This window comes from Vicugna pacos, unplaced genomic scaffold (assembly GCF_048564905.1).
Source record: "Vicugna pacos unplaced genomic scaffold, VicPac4 scaffold_19, whole genome shotgun sequence".
Classification (NCBI taxonomy): Eukaryota; Metazoa; Chordata; class Mammalia; order Artiodactyla; family Camelidae; genus Vicugna; species Vicugna pacos.
The window spans coordinates 6,888,366-6,903,123 of record NW_027328740.1 but is presented as its reverse complement, the minus strand read 5'-3'; the positions used below and the strand labels follow the sequence as shown (position 1 = coordinate 6,903,123).

General features: G+C 32.1%; 1 long non-coding RNA gene across 1 annotated transcript; it reads right to left on the bottom strand.

Moving 5' to 3' along the window:
• Window positions 1-4,635: 4,635 nt before the first annotated feature.
• On the bottom strand, window positions 4,636-6,312 carry LOC140693233 (uncharacterized). The gene is made up of 2 exons (XR_012068957.1): window positions 6,037-6,312; window positions 4,636-4,958 (listed from the first exon to the last, which is right to left on the bottom strand). It is a non-coding gene; the product is annotated as an uncharacterized lncRNA (long non-coding RNA).
• Between the last annotated feature and the right edge of the window lie 8,446 nt (window positions 6,313-14,758).

The following is a 14,758-nucleotide window of genomic DNA, read 5'->3' as shown; positions in this document are numbered from 1 at the left end:
CAGAAAAATGCAAGTCCAAAACACAGTGAGATTTTATATCAGTCCTTTCAGAATGACTATAATCCAAAAGATAACAAATATAAGTGTTGGTGAGGATGTAAGAAAATCAAACCTGATGCACTGTTGGACTGAGTGTAAATTGGCGCTGACACTGGAAAACTGTATGCAGTTTTCTCTCAAAATTAAAAATATAATCCAATGTATCCATATCTGGATACTTATTCCAAGAAAATAGAAACACTAACTAGAAAAGATAAATTCAAACCTTTATTCACTGCGGCATTATTTAAAATAGACAGGATATAGAAGCAAATTAATTGCTCATCAATAGATGATGGATAAAGAAAATGCGTTTTCATAGTATATATAACTACCCATCTATTTTTTATTTTTATATTTCATAGGTTTATCTATATTTATATATATATAAATATATATAAATATATATATGCATATATATGCCCACAAACAGATAAAAATACAATAGGTTATTACTCAGCTATAAAAAGTGTAACTTCTTCATTTGCAACAAATGGGTAGACCAAGAGGGAAATATGCTAAGTGAAATAAGTCAGAAAGAGAAAGACAAATGCTGTATGATTTTACTCATATTTGGAATTTAAATCAAATGAAAATTACACAGCATAAAAGGAGATATAGATATACAAAGTAACTGATTGTTCAAATGAAAATTACACAGCATAAAAGGAGATATAGATATACAAAGTAACTGATTGTTCACCAGAAGGGGAGAAATGGGTTGAGGAAAAAGAAATATTTGACAAAAATTAAGAGAGAAAATTTTCCAGTTGCAAATTAAATGAGTCAGGGACAAGAAATGTGCTGTATGGGGAATAGTAAATAACTATGAAATATCTTTAAATAGCAACATATCATAACTAGATATATTCTGGTGATCAGTTTGAAATGTACTAAAAATAGCAAAGAGTATGATGTGTAAGAGAAACTAATACAGTTTGTAGATAAATGTACAATTCAAAAGGAAACATACTTATAGAAAAAAATAGACTTGTAGTTAACACAGGCAGGGGTTGGGAAAGGAGAATTTGATTCATGCACTCAAATGCAACAAACTTCCAGCTGTAAAATAAACATGTTCTAGGGATGCCTGTAGTAACATAAAAATTGCAATTAATACTACTTTTTGTTATATATGAATGTTGTTAAGAGAGTAGACCCTAAGGTTTTTCATCACAACCAAAATACAAATTGTATTTCTTTAATAATGTACTTAAATTAGATAGTGAATTCTCCCTAAAGTTGCTATGATATTTATTTCATTATACTTGTAAATCAAACCACTCTCATGTGCACCTAAACTTAATGTTCTTCGCCAATTATATCTCAATAGAAGCAGGAGGAAAAATGGAAAGTCAATGTTCATTTTTTCCCATGTCATTTCTCATGATTGTTTCTGCAGTAAGTAAAGTTGAGTCATGATATACTTATCCTAGGTAAAGATACTAATAAACAAGTGATTCTAATAAATAATACATAAAGTTACCAATATAATTAGTGTTTTATCATGCCTTAAACTTTCTTTTTGTTAACATCCCACTGCTTCTGTAGGTTTGAATAGTTCACTCTGTGTATTAATCTGAGATTAGGGAATGTATGCAAAATTTAACCCTGGCTGCTATTGCGGTAAGTGATAAAGTTCACTGTGTCTGAAATATTGTCTCATCTACATGACATCATCAGTAAGAAAGGAACATGCTAGGTTGGTAAACATCTCAGCATGGTAAAATCTCAGAACTCCTAAAATTCTTAACTGTTTTGTAATGGGAATGCAATACTGACAAAAGTTTGATTTTTGGATAACAATGTGGTGTTTTCTCATTGTTGCATTTGGGGATGTGAGGAAAATCCCTGAGATCCACAACAAACAATCTTGCACAAGTGCTGGGCAAAGAAGTGTAAAGGTTCTGCATTATTAGGACTGAGGGCTGCTTTCAAAATGATGACCGCACTCACTCTATTCCAGGTAGTCCAAGGAAAGTAATGTTACTGCAATTTCTAGGAAAACAGGAATAAGTCAGTGGTTCAGTCTCTATAAATTAGTCAACATGTGTTCAAAGCAAAACTAAGTTGTGTCAACAATGAGAATTAAAAGAAAAAAAACACTAAGATATAAGCTTAAATTAAAAAGGAGACATAGTCCTGTGCTGGGCTCTGGGGACTGGAGAATGTATATGCCTCAGTCCAATTAAAGGTTTCAGTGGTTTTACCCTAACATCAGCTTAGGATTCAATGAACAGGTAATAATTAATACACTGGGAGAATTATAATCTACCTCTCCCTGATCGGTAGAAAATCTGATGGCTCAGTGAAATTCTTAATTCACAGAGATTCTGCCAGATGCAGAGGAATAATTCACTGATGGCTCAACTAAGACAAGCTTAGTTAATGCTTAACAATCCATCTTCACACACACACAGTGGTAGACAGATTTGTAGTATTTAGTGGGAAGAATTCAGTGGGCAGAGCTCAGGGAATAGTTTTCAAACACCAGCCAACTTTTGTACTTTGCCAATAGTCTAGCTTTTCCCAGGTAGAAAACAACAGATAGACTAACAAATAATATTCTTTTTTAGGATTTCTAATTTTGAAAGTAAACTGTTGCTTTTGACTTATCAGTATAGAACGTTGTTAAGATGATCACGGTAAGACCCACTGTCTAATAAGAGAGTTGGAAACTAGCTGCTGAACCATCCCATCTGAACCCCAGACTGCTAATGTAAACAACAACACAGCCACCATCATAGTTGTGCTGACAAACTTAAAATCTTGATGTTTCTGTTGTAGGAACAACCACTGCTGTCCATACACAGATCTCCTACTGCAAGTGGTCTCCTTTCTTCTCTTGGTAAAGGACATATTGGTGAAATGTTGTGTGAGCTTACCCTGGCCCATTTGCCAATTCTCAAGATTATCAAAGGCTTTATTCACAATTGGTGACACATTTTTAGGACTCAATATTGCCATTTCAGTCTTATCAGCTGACACTGGATGCATGATTATGACCAGAAGCCTTAGATACCCTGACATTGCCTACAAATTTTCCAGCATTTCAGGGCATTTCACATTCTGAAAATGCTTCACCTTTTATTTTAAGTAAAAGGGAATTACTCATAGTCTTCCATGAATATTTTATATTTCTTAATATCTGCAGAAATTTTATATTCTTGCAGTTGGACAAATTTTAAATTCTACCACCCTCACCTCCTTGTAGTCCACACATTTTAGATTGCTATTTAGTTTCTGAATATGACCACCACTACCAATGTTCTAGTACCTCTTAGATACTTCCTTTGTTAAGGTTAGAAGTGGCAAAATTTGTGTGGTGTCTATAAACCTGTATTAAATATATGCAATGGCACTGTCTCTTCTGGACGAAGCTCTGATTCTAAGAAGTAAATTAATTAGAAGGCAGTATAGTTATTGGTATGGGGAAGAGAATCAGCTATTTTGGGGTGGGTGAGTGATGAAGAGACAGGAAAAAATCCAGCAAATGAGAATGGAATGCTTTAGGCCTCTGGAGGCATGAATTAAGAAGAAAATAATACTTTGTCTCCTGTACCTACCTCCACTTACTGTCTTGAATGACTAGTCCATGGGCTATGAAAAGAGCTAGTTTGTGGTGAAGAGTAAAGACCATAACGAAATAGTTTGAAAACCATGAGAGTTTTGTTGTTTCAGGAAAGTAGATTTTGCTTAAAGTCAACATGTATTTTTCATTCACTAAATAATAAAATGCATCTTGTGGCATGTGCTGTGCTTATTGTGCTGGTATCCAAGTTAGACAAGGAAAGTTGGATAGACAGAAAACATCTGGAGGAGGTGGTTTCTGTGCTGAGACTGGGAAAATCTAAGTAGGTAAATGGAGGACATCCTAAGTCCAAGGATGAGTTGGAGCAACAGTTTTGAGGTTGGAGTTAATATGGTTGACAAGCATTTGCCTGGATATATCTCCAGATACTGTGAAACATAAAGATATTCCAAGGTAGCCAGATGCCAGATCTATAAAGAAACGACTAAACTATGTTGAGATGTGGACTCAGATTTGGAAATGCTTTAAGTGCCCCTCTGAGGACGTAAGCATATCTTTGGCTGGAACATAAAAGCAACATTAAATTTTCACTAGAAAATATAGTGCAGACCCTTGAGGGGAGGAAAAGAAAGCACCAATTGAAATGCATTGAGAACAGCACAAAGAAGACCATAGAAAAAATTACTTCTTAAATTCTACCTCATGCTGAATGTGCCATCTGAGACTACATCACGTGACTGTTATGATTCCAGGGATGACATATTAGAGACCATGACTCCTTAGCCGGTTCCTGCATTTATCTCCTGTTCCAACCTATCATAACTTAACACTTTAAATACTTTCCAGGATCAACCAGAAACCACTTAGTACTGTTCCCTCTCTCCATGTTTTTGTCTTTTTCCAAATTCTTCCATTTTCCCTTCTTCCTTACAAGAAATTATATAAATTTACTCTCATATTGTTCCATCAAATGATCATATCAATCAAATATCTCTTTTTTTCTTTAAATGTTAACTTAGTCTCTCGTTTAAATCTTTATTCTATTTTAAAAAATATAAGGACAATACAGGTACACATTTATGTTTATTGTTCAAATAAGAATATTGCAGATATATGTCGACATTTGCCATCATAAATTTTAATCTTTGCTATCCTGCATAATCTGGTAGTCCTCTGGTAGATCAATTGTAATTAGGATGACGTTATTAAACTGAAGATAGCTGATGAGTTGGCTTTGAGAGGTAGTTGATGTATCAGCTATCACTGGCAATGGAAACCGTGGGTTGCTCCCTGGTTGAAGTTTATAAAAACGACCTTCATTGGCAGATATGTTGTGATATCTATTTGGAAAAGTAGAAGGCTCCACCATCAGTCCAAAATAATTGCCCTGTATGGGAGACAAGATGCTGTAATGAGAAATAGAAGTTGTAGTTGTAATGAAGTTCACAGCACAGCCATTTGCTTCAGTTTAGCTGCTTTGGGAGTGCCTGTGGATAGTGGTCAACTGATTTAAAGTAGCACATTGATCCACTGCAATTTGTTCTCGTGGTCTAACTGACACTGATGATGAAGGAGAAAAATCACCTCTGATCGGGGTATTTGTATCACCAATTATATGGCTAGTAGAGGGCTTTCTGTTAAGAGGCATGTTTAAATTAGGAGAAGGTAAAAATGCACTTTCTCCACTAGTGCCAGCCACAAAATCAGAATTATGATTATCTATATTACCCCTTCCTATAAAGTGCTTCTTGTTGAAATCTTCAGCCAATGAAGATACCAGAGAGACATTTTTAATCCCAACTCTTATTTTTATTCTCACTAAAATTTGGGGACAGCCTCGTTTAAAATTTGAAATATGGTAGAATTGCAGCTACAATCAAAGTGGAAAGATTTTAGTAATATTTTAAACCAAATTAGAAGACTACAATAAGCCTAACCTATAAAACCTCAGATTTCACGTTTACAATGCAAAGATAATATCATCAAAATATGAGCAATTCTGACTATTTTTTGAAATTCCTTATTTCGAATATACACATTTAAATAATACAGTCATCAAATTTAAGAAGTTAGCATTTGCAGTAACGGTGAAAGCCACTTTTGAAAACAGCTTTAATACCTTTATTTAGATTTCTGTTAAGATTCATAGTTGCTAGCAAAGTTTATCATAATCTTGACTACTTAAGGCACTATCCTCATTTTTATATAAAATTAAGAATTATAGCCTTAGTAGTTTTATACAATTTTCAAAAAAGCTTTCCATTTATATTACCATAGATTGATGTACAAAATTAAATTTTATATCTAAGTTACCAAGTTGTAACTAAACTTTGTGAATACCTTGTTTAAAATATAGACTTCTTTTTCTTCTGCCATAAAGACAGCTAGACAAGCAGATCTTTGAAAATTCTGCTGCAATTACCTAAACCCATAAAGCTTTAGCTGTATAACTAAACTTTTCATACTTCCAGGTTCAAATATTCTGAAAGGGGCCTTTCTTTCCAAAACTTCCTTCTTAAAGACATCTTCATCAATCACTATGGAAGATCCATTATCACCCCACCAGATGGATTTAAATTGGTCACTCCCAGGCATTTTCCAGAGTTTTCTTGGAAATTTCAGAGAACGAAAATCATTATCTCCAACTGGTTCAGAGACACAATGTGTGTAACATGGTCTTTTTATCAAGGATCCTTCTGACAAAGTCAGAGAATCAATTTCTTCAAACATAGACCTCAAGTCCAAGTCCCCAGAGAATGTTTGATCACAAAATAGAGATCTACTGGAGTTTCCTGAACCAGTTGACCCATCTTTAGGAAACTTATCTTGAATTTCTGAAGAAACAAGTGCCATCTCAAATAACTTTTTCTGCAGCTACTTTTCTATTCTGCATGGTTTTGAGCACTACAGCTTCAAATGCTGCTCTGGCAAGCCTGCACATTTAAACTGGTAGGCCATCACAATGGTTCTCAACCTGAGTAGCTGTGACATCACAAAACGTCTGGTCTCCTAGCAACCCAAGATTAACATTCAGCCAGTGTTTCTTTCTCATTCTTCCAGTTAAAATGAATCATATAAGATGCTTATTTTTATAGTGTGATCTGCAAATATTATCCCCACAAAATCTTTTTAAATAATTTAATTTTGGGGTCTATGAAATAAAAACAATCTCCTTTCTTTTGTACACAAATTTATACCAGTTTGGTGAACAGAGTATAAATAATGCTCAAAATAAATAAAATAATTTTAAAGTTTTGTAATTTAAAGTGAAATTTGTGTAAAACTTGTACAGAAAATTTATAACTATTTCATTATCTTTTGTAATTAAAGTGAAACATAAGATGATTTGGAAATGGAAGTAATTATTTATCTGTGTACCTTAAAAAAGTAGCTCTATATTCAAAACATGAGCAGAATAAATGTCAGTTTCTTTGGTATGTTTATAAATAAATGGTAAATATTTATGAATTAAAATTATAAAGCTTTAATCAATCAAATTTAAGAAATCTCAAAGTGGGGAATTTTTGTTTTTAATTGTACTTCAGTGCTATATGTAAAACTAATGTAATTTAATATTCTACTTTAAAATTACACAAGGGAAAATCTTATTGTATACATACAAATGTTTATTTTTACCATTCTTTCACTCAGAGGTTTTTCAGTCCCTAGAAGGAATAAATTTTCCTGTCATCTTTATAATCCATACTCTTTTGGATTCTGTTAAGTGCTCCAAAATGATGTTGATAAATACACTTATGCACAAGATCCTGGGTTCTATAAGCAGTGCCTCCATTAAGGGGCAAACAAACAATCAAAAAACAAAGAAATAAGTGTATATGTGGGTTGGTGTGGAAAACACCACATAATGCATTTTAGGAAGCATTATGTTTCCCAGTCCTGAATCAGTTGGCATTGTTAGTATAATATGGCATTTTAAGACAAGTGATTTGTGCACTAATTGTAAATAATAGCTATGTTCTGTATCAGTAAACTGTAGTAAATTCAGTTCTACCAAGAGTTATATTCTTTATTTAGAAATAATTTCCATTAAACATAAGCCAAATTCAAAATGAGAGATAAAATTTTTAAATAAATAAATGTACACTCAAGCTACAATGTATATTTTTCCTTCTGTATGTGTATATTACATTCTAAATAAATAAATAAACCTGATTTCATGGCATATTATAAGTACTATAAACTATAGTTAAGTTTGATTTAGTCCTGTTTCATAAGTATTATTTAACAAATGCAAATCAATATATGTGATACTATCAATTAAAAAACAGAGAATTAAAAAGTGACAATCTCAGAAAATGTAGGAAAATTATTGACAGAACTGATCTTAACTTTTGTATACAAAAAAATCTTAACAAATTTGCTTTAAATAAAATATAACTAAACATAATAAAAGCCATATATGAAAAACCCATGACAAAAATCAAGTTCAATGTTAACATACAGGAAGGTTTTCCTCTGGTCAAGTAATAAGAAAAAGTAGCTCATTTTCACAAGTCCTAAATTACACTACTCAAAGTCCTAGCCAGAACAACTAGTCAAGAAAAATTATATAAAGCTTCCAACTAGTAAACAAGCAGTAAAATTTTTACAAATGACATAATTATACACAGATGGAAAACTCCATATACTCCTCCAGTGAATGCTAGAAATAATGAACAAACTTAGCAAACTTGCAGAATACAAAATCAATATACAAATATATGTTGCATGTTTATACACTAACATCACATTATCAGAATAAGGAATTAGGAAAACAGTTGTGTGTACATTTATACCAAAAAGAATAAAATAGGAATAAAATTGATAAGTGAAATAAAAGATCTAAACATAGTTCTATAAATTAAAGGTGTAATAAATATAAGTAAACAAAAGAAATAAAAGATATTCTGTGCTCATGGATTGCATACAATGTGAGGAAATACTCTAATCTATGTTTCACATGTTCAATCTCCCCAGCACTACATATTGAGGAGAATGTCTTTTCTTCATTTTATACTCTTGCTTCATTTTTCATGGGTTAATTGATCGTAGGTGTGAGGGATTATATCTGGTTGCTCAATTCTCTTCTATTGATTGGTGTCTGTTTTTGAGCCAGAATCATGTTGTTTAAATTACTAAAGCTTTGTAGGACTGTTTAACATCAGAGAATATTACACTAATTGATTTAATACTCTTTTTCAAGTTTATTTTGACAACTCATGATCTTTGTAGTTACAAATACATTTTGAAGTTATTTTTTCTATTTAATGCAAAAATCTCATGGGTATTTTGACATGAATTACACTAAATGTAGATTGCTTTGGGTAGTATGGTTGTTTCAACCACATAGTTTCACATCATTAACATAAGAGATCTTTTCATTTCTTTGAATCAGTTTTAATTTCCTTCATCAATGGTTTCTATTTTTTAACGTATCATTTTTCATCTTATTCGTTAACTTCATTTGTATGTATTCCTTACATATATATATAATTATATACATTATATTTGTAAACACATTTCCTGCACAAATACAACAGTCAGAAGGCAGTGACAAGACATATTCAAAGTCCTGAATGAAAGAAAGCTGTAATCTAAAATAATTTATCAAGCAAGGCTATCCTTTAGAATAGTAGGAGAGATAAATAACTTCCACAAAAGCAAATACTAAAAGAAATTAGCGACAGAAATAGAAATAATGAAAATCTACTCTAAGAAAAAAGAAGCAGTATGCCATAGAAATGAGAAAGGCATTATTAAAAAGGTAATAGCTACAATGACTTACAATAGAATAAACATGATGTTAAAAAGAGGACATCAACATTTTTAAGGGTTAGAGAGTGAAACAGGACAATACAGAGTATTTTATTCTTGTTTCTGTTCTCTTTATGATGGGTTAGAATTTGTATTCCTATCAGTTAAAATAAACAGATATAATAACTGGTCAATATACATACAAAAGAGGTTAACCATAAGTCTAAAGCTTACAATGAAGTCACAAAGACAAATAGAAACCAAGATAATAAAAGAAAACTTATCAAACCACAAAAAGAAAAAGAAGTGAACAAAAAGGATATACAAAATCAAATGGAAAATGTTCAAAATGGAAATAAACACCAGTCTCTCAATAATTATCACAAATGTTAATGCACTTAGTGATTCAATCAAAAGATATATATTGTCAGATGGGATAATATAACAAGACCCTACATTTTGAAGCATACAAGAGACCCAATTTTGTAAGAGGACTACATATCAATTGAATGTCAGAAGATGGAAAAATATATTCCATGCTAATGGACATGACAAGAAAGCAGGACTAACAGTACTGACTTCACACAAAAGAGACTTTACAAGAAAGGCCATAGAGAAAGATAAACAAGGACATGATATGGTGATTAAAGGAGAAATACAAAATGAGGGTTTTATACACATTAAGATATATGCACTCACAACAGGAGCACCTAAATACATAAAGCAAATACTAATAGATGAAAAGGGAGAAATTGATGGGAACACAATCACAGTAGGAAATTATAACACCCCATTATCATCACCAGACTGGTCTTTCAGACAGAAAATTAATAAGGGAACAAAGATACTAAAAGATATGATAAAATAATTGGATTTGGTTTATATTTTCATAACAGTACTTCTCCCCAAAACAGAATATACATTCTTTTCCAGTGCACATGGAATGTTTTCTAGGAAAGATTATGTACTCAGGCACAGAAGAAGCCTTAACAAATTTTAGAAGATAAAAATTATTTCAAGTATCTTTTCTGAGTATAATAACATGAAACTAGAATTCAATCACAGAAAAACAGAGAGAAAAAATGACAGCATGTAGATTCAACAACATGGTACTAAAACAAGGGGGGGAGCTTATGAAGTAAAATAAGAAATTTAAAAAAAACCTTGAGAAATATGACAAAACATTATGCAATGTTTATGGAATACAGTTAAAGCCGGCTTAAGAGGGAAGTTCATAGTGACAAGGCTCTCCTCAATGTAGAAGAGCAATTTCAAATAAATAATCTAACGTTCTATGTAAACTAATCATGAAAAGAAGAACAAACAAAACCAAAAGTCAACAGAAAGAGGGAAATAACGATCAAGGAAGAAATAATTGAAATAGAGATTAAAAATAGAAAAAATCAAACAATATTTTGAAATAGTAAACAAAATTGACAAAACTCTGGACAGACTCATCACAAGAATAGAGAGAGAACACAAATAACATAAGAAATGAAAATGGAGAAAGTATAAATTCTGCAAATAATTTGGAAAATATAAGGGAATACCATGAGCAACTATATGGAAACAGACTGGATAACCAGGAAGAAGTGGAGAAGTTTCAGGAAATATTCAGCCCACCACTTTTGCATTAAGAAGAAATTGACCATTTGAACAGACAGATCACCAGAAATGAAATAGAACTATCAATAAAATAAAAAAATCTCTGCAAACAAATATTCAGACCCAAATAGATTCTCTGGGGAATTTGACCAAACATAGAGAGAAAAAATCCATAGCACTCCTCCTCAATCTCTTCCAAAAATTGATATGGAGAGAGTACACCCAAACTCAAACCATAAGGCCAACATCAACCTGATACCAAAACCAGACAAAGACACTACCCCAAAACAAAACTATAGGTCAATATCATTGATAAACACAGATGTAAAAGTCTTTAAGAAATTATTAACTAACAAAATATAACAGCATGTAAAAAAAGATTATACACCATGGTCAAGTTAGGTATTTCCCAGGAACACAAGGATGGTTGAACATATGCAAATCAATCAATCAATTTTGATACAACATATCAACAAAAGAGAGGACAAAAAACCACATAATCATCTCAGTAGATAAAGATAAAGCATTTGATAAAATTTAACCACTATTTGCTATAAAAGTCCTTATCACAGTGGGCACAGAGGGACCATATCTCAGCTAATGAAAGCTATTTATGACAAACATATAGCCAGCAAAATACTAAATGGTGAAAAACCAAAACCCTTCCCAGAAAAACCTGAGACAAATCAAGTTTGCCCATTCTCACAATTTCTATTCAATATAGTCTTGGAAATCTTAGCCACAATGATCAGGCCAGAAAATGAAATAAAAGCATTTAGACTGGAAAAGAAGAGGTAAAATTGCCATGATAAGCAGACATGACTCTATATATAGAAAACCGAAAAAGCTTCACAAAAAAATTACTTAGGCTAAAAAAGGAACTGGGCAAGGTACCCAGTGTAATGTAGGAAAACCAATTGCATTTCTTTATGCTACCATTTAATCAACAGGAATACAAAGTATAGAAACAACCGCTTTTTTAACTGCACCCAAAACTATAAAATGTTTAAGAATAAATCTGACCAAGTAGGTGAATGACTTATACATGGAGAACTAGAAAACATTGATTGAGGAATTCAAAAAAGATCTGAAGAAGTGGAAAGATACCCAATGAACTTGTAATGGAAGAAACAATATTGTTATAATGCCCATACCGCCCAAGGCAATCCACAGACTTAATTTGATTTCCTATCAAATTATTCAAAACATTTTTTTGACTGAAACAAATACTCCTAAGATTTACACAGAGTCATAAAAGATCCATAATTTCCAAAGCAATATTCAAGAAAAAGAAAGAGGCTGGAGGAATAAACTACCAGGTCTCCAAACAATATTGCAGAGCTACAATAAACAAAATAACATGATATTGATACAGAAAAAGTCATATGGACCATTGGAACAGAATAGAGGGCCTAGGAATAAATCTTCAGGCCTATGTTCAATTAATCTCTGACAGAGTAGTCAAGAATATGACAGAGAAAAGACCAACTCTTCACCAAATGGTGTTGGGAAAACTGGATAGCAGCGTGCAGAGCAATTGAGTTAGGACACTCCTTCACTCCATACACAAGAATAACCAAAAAATGCCTTGAAGTTTCAAATGAAAGGCAAGACACAGTAAATCTCCTAGAAGAGTTAATACACAAAACACTCTGAGATAAATCTCAGCAATGACCTCCTAGAACAGCCTACCCAGGTAATGGATGTAAGAGCAAAATTAGTAAATGGGACTTAATTTAACATATAAGCTTTTGCACAGCAAAGCAAACCAGACAAAAAGCAAAATGACAACCTACAGGATTAAAGAAAATATTAAGAAATGATGCAACTGACAAAGTCTTAATTTCCAAAATACAAAGACTTCATACAACATAATAATAATAATAAAAAAAAGAAACCCAATCTGAGAATGGGCAGAAGCCCTAAAAAAGCAATTCTCCAATAAAGACATACAAATGACACATAGATATATGAAAAAATAAATTGCTCAGTTTCATTATCAGAGAAGGGCAATTCAAAATTATAATGAATTATCACTTCACAATAGTCACAGTGGCCATCATTCAAAAGTCCACAAACAACAGATGCTGGGGAAGCTGTGGAGAAAGGGAACCCTCCTACACTGTTGGTAGGAATGTAGTTTGGTGCAGTCATTGTGGAAACCAGGATGGGGATTCCTCAAAAGAATAAAAACAGAATTAACATACAATCCAGCAATCTCACTTCTGGGTATATATCAAAGGGAACTCTAATTCAAAAAGACTTCTGCACCCCAATGTTCTTAGCAGTGCTATATACAAAAGACATGGAAGCAACCTTATCGTCCAACAACAGATGACAATATTCAGAAGTTATGCCGTATTTACACATTGGAATAATATTCTGCAATGAAAAATGGTAAAACTATGACATTTGAACCAAAATGGATGTCCCCAAACGTGTCAATCTAATTGAAAAATGCCAGAAAGAGAAAGAAAAGTAATACATGGCATGACATATGTGGAATCTTAAAAAAAAATTTGGATGAGAACACTACGATTTTATCTACAAAACTGAAATACAGTCGCAGATCTAATAAACAATTTTATGATTACTGCCAAAAAGGGCTGTGAGAGTATATATTTGGGAGCTGTAGATTTATAAAAGCTATCCACTACATATAAAAATAGATTTTTTCAAAATTTCTTTTCTATGACACAGGGCAGTAAGTTAAATATCGTGAAGTAAACTTTAATAGGCACACAAATAAATGCATGTACGGGAACACTGTGCTATACATCACAGATTGACACATTGTAAATGGCAGTATTTCAATGATAAATAAATGAATAAATATGTAAATAAATAAATAAATAAATAAATAAATAAATAAATAAATAAATAATAACTAAATAAAAATATTTAATAATAAATGAAATACAAAGATTCACACTTCTTAACATTACACATCAAGAATCTAGGTGAAAACAAAGAATAAAGAAGAAAATTAAATGAATGAGAGTAAGTCAAATAACAAGAGAAACAGTTGAAAAGATAAAAAAATATACTTAACTCTGTTTCTTTTTAACATAAAGTGGACAAAAGTTTAGGTTGTCTAAGAAAATAATGACTCAGATAATATTAGAAATAAAAGAGAAGATATTACCACTGATGTTGTAGAGATGCAAATCATCATAAGAAATTACCACTAGCCAACGATTTGAATGACCTAGAACAAAAGACATATTTCCAGAAACATATGTCTTCCAATACTGAATCAAGAAGAAATAAGAAAATTAAACAGGGCAAAAGAGTGTAAGAGTACATAAATAATGCAAACTTTCCAAACTAGTAAAAATTTACAAGACGAATTTTCTGCTGAATTCTGTCATACATTTGAAGACAATTATTCACCAATTCTTCCCCAAATCTTCCAAGAATTTGAAGGGGGTGAAAGATTCCAAACTTGTTTTATGATGCCAGATTTATTTGCATAACAATGCTAGAAAGGACATTATATGCAAAATATACAATATTATCCCTGATGAACATATGTGCCAAAATTCTCAACAAAACACAAGCAAAATGAATTCAACAACACATTTAATGTATCATACACATACATGTGTAAAGGGATTTATCCCTGGGTTTAAGGATACTTCAAAATATTCAAATCAATAAAGGTGACATGCCACACTAATAGAATGAGAAATAAAACACATAATCATCTCAATAGGTGCAGAAAGAGCATTGTATATAATGCAACATCCTTTTATGATACTCTCAACAAATTAAATTAACCCTGTCAGTGGCATGATATCATATACACACAAACACTGTGTGGAGAGA